The sequence below is a fragment of the Gopherus evgoodei genome, chromosome 1 (genome assembly GCF_007399415.2).
Source record: "Gopherus evgoodei ecotype Sinaloan lineage chromosome 1, rGopEvg1_v1.p, whole genome shotgun sequence".
NCBI lineage: Eukaryota > Metazoa > Chordata > Testudines > Testudinidae > Gopherus > Gopherus evgoodei.
The window spans coordinates 329,740,391-329,743,118 of NC_044322.1; the positions used below are offsets into that span (position 1 = coordinate 329,740,391).

Consider the following 2,728-nt stretch of genomic DNA (forward strand, 5'->3'; position numbering starts at 1 on the left):
TGGACGCTAAGTTCCAAATCTGGGACTAGGTTTATGACAGAAGTATACAATGGAAAGTGTACAAAATATTGATGGGTACATCTGGGCCAAATTCTGGGAGGTCATTGCACATATTTTCTCATGTACTCCTTTGAACTGGCATTTGCCCTGAAGCACAACCTTTTTACAATTATTCTTATTCCTACCAGGAATAATCTGTTTGGGTGACATGTGCATGGGATAGTTCCTGACCAGAATATTGGTGTAATTCTGCTCTTGCTGAATGGCAATCTTACTGAATATCTAATATGCATTTTAGAGATGAAGAAATATGGGGCAAAGTAAGCAGCAGAGCTAGCTCTGAGGTAATCCTCTAACTTGTGTCTGGCCTCAGACTCTGGGGCAAGGTAAAACTCTAGGGAACATATTTTCATAAAGCAAGGAAGAGTGGTGGAGAAGTTCCTGCTCCTCAAGGAAGAGCCTCAGATTCTAGTTAGGGTCACCCTGGAAATAAATCTTCAGAACTTAGAAGGAAAAATGGGACTGCAATGCTCTGGGACTGCACAAACACCCTAAATATTCTCCTCTAAGAAAAGCCCCTATTAGTTGCTTAAGCAATACTAATGCCTTGTAAGTGCTGGAGCTTGTGAACAAACTTCAGCTTCAGGTGAAAGTGGCTTGATGTTGCAGTGGTGGAGGTGCTGCATCCCTCCCAATGGCAGGTTTAGAAAGTCCCATTTGTCAATCCAACATGATTACTGCCTCCTGAATTTAGCTTCAGGAATCTGCTTCAGTAACCAGGAACTCTCATGTTCTACATCTCATATCTCATTCTGGACTACAGTTTAGTTTTTATTGCAGCAAGACATGAAAAGTAAGCTGCCTGCACAGCATGTACTCTGTATTCAGGATCTGCATCTCTCCTTTAAGAGATCTGCATGCAGAAATATGTTCTCTGTCTTTATATCTTGTGTCTTCTCTTACTATATCATTGGTTTCTTCTTCCTTTTGTAACTGTAGATTTACTGTTGTAAAGCAGACACCTCATAGGAGTGTCTCCCTGTTGACATGGCGACCAGGTGATGAGACTGTAACAAAACCACATCAGGTGCTGATTGGAGGGTGCCTGGTCTTGTTTCAGCAAGAACCTTCTCCTCTACTCCAATAATAGACTCAGTATCTGGCAGTTGCAGAGACTTCACACCAAGACGAGGCTGAGAGTTCATGGAGATCAGATTCTTAATATGCACAGGTTCTTCCTCCAGCAAGCTGCTGCCCAGCAGCGACTCCAGTTGCTCTCGCTCTCTGCTTCCAGCCGCTCCAATTCTGGAGTGGTGCTTTCTCATATGCACATTCGGGCTACTACTCTGGGAAAACGTCTTCCCACAGATATGGTACTGATGGGGCTTCACTCCTGAGTGGACAACCAGGTATTTCCGAAGGCTGAAGTATTCAGCAAAGGAACGATCACATTCTTGTGCCTCACACAGGAAGGGCTTTTCCCCAGTGTGAATCCATAGGTGCTACTTTAGATTCTCAGCCATTTTGAACTGCTTCCCACAACCCACCTCAGTGCAAATAAATGGTTTCTCACCATGGTGAGTTCACATGTGCACCTTCAGCCTTTGCAGGACAAAGAAGCTTTTCTCACAGCCTTCTGCTGGGTAGGTGAAGGAACAATCATTCCTGTGAGTTTTTAAATGATATTTGAAGTGAGCTGGCCACACAAACGTCCGATCATAGCCCTCAGCTGTGCACTTCAACTTCTTCTCTACTCGGGACAGGTGAAGGATGGGGCTGGAATCTTTTGGCTGCCCATCTCCCGAGCAAAGATGAACATTTTCACCATTATTGCTTGTGTTGGCATTTTTGGTGAGCTGTGCTCAAGTGGCAGCAATCAAATTATCATGGGCCAATTCCTGCACTCATAGAAACCATGAGGTACTGCTGTCATGGGAGATAAAGTCATTCCCAGAATCCTCTGCTTCATCCTGAACAAACACCAGGTACTCTGCTGGACAGCCCGGGCCTCCTCTTGTTAGGTTGAGGAGAATAAAGGAAGTGCTGTCACTGGGCTAGAGGTCTTGCAATAAACTGGAAGACTCTGGACTTGACAGGAGCTCAGATGGTTTCTGTATGGTTTGTGCTCTTGTCTCCTTGCCATCAGAGCCTAAATTTACCTGAAGGCTCCTCAAGACGGCAGAAAAAGGAACATCTTTGGAGGAGTTAGTGTGATTTGGAGAATCATCTGGCAACATCAGTCTGTTGCACTGTGAGGTCTCAGTAACAGGAAGGAGGAGAGACAGGTGATGTCTTTAGGTTCTGATACCACCAGACCAAGGCACAAGTTTAGAATTCAGAGTGAACAGTCCCCTCTGATTATTATCATAGTCTCCTAGCCTTAAAGCAGTGCAGTCTTCCTGAAAGACGCTGTGTTAGCAGATATTCAATTTAACAGGCATCTCAGAACCGCATGGATGTGACACGAGCCCCTTTGATTTAAATAGTGCCTATATGTGCCCATTAGTGCTACTTTTACAACAGATGTGTGTATTTGTTCAGTGGGTATTGATAACATAGGCCCAGAGTTTAGTGTAGTTGTTGTCCTCAAGTGATATGAGGTCCACACTGAGGGCTGATTACATAAGACCAAAGAAAGGAACCTTATGTGAGATTCTGGCACAGCACAGAACGTGCAACATAGAGAGGGGAGGCTAAGGTTGCTTTAAGTCCCCTGTGTTCACTCCCA

The 2,728-nt window shown here is 44.6% G+C and overlaps 1 pseudogene; it reads right to left on the bottom strand.

Annotated features, from left to right (window-relative positions):
- Window positions 1-987: 987 nt before the first annotated feature.
- On the bottom strand, window positions 988-2,320 carry LOC115645210 (annotated as a pseudogene).
- Between the last annotated feature and the right edge of the window lie 408 nt (window positions 2,321-2,728).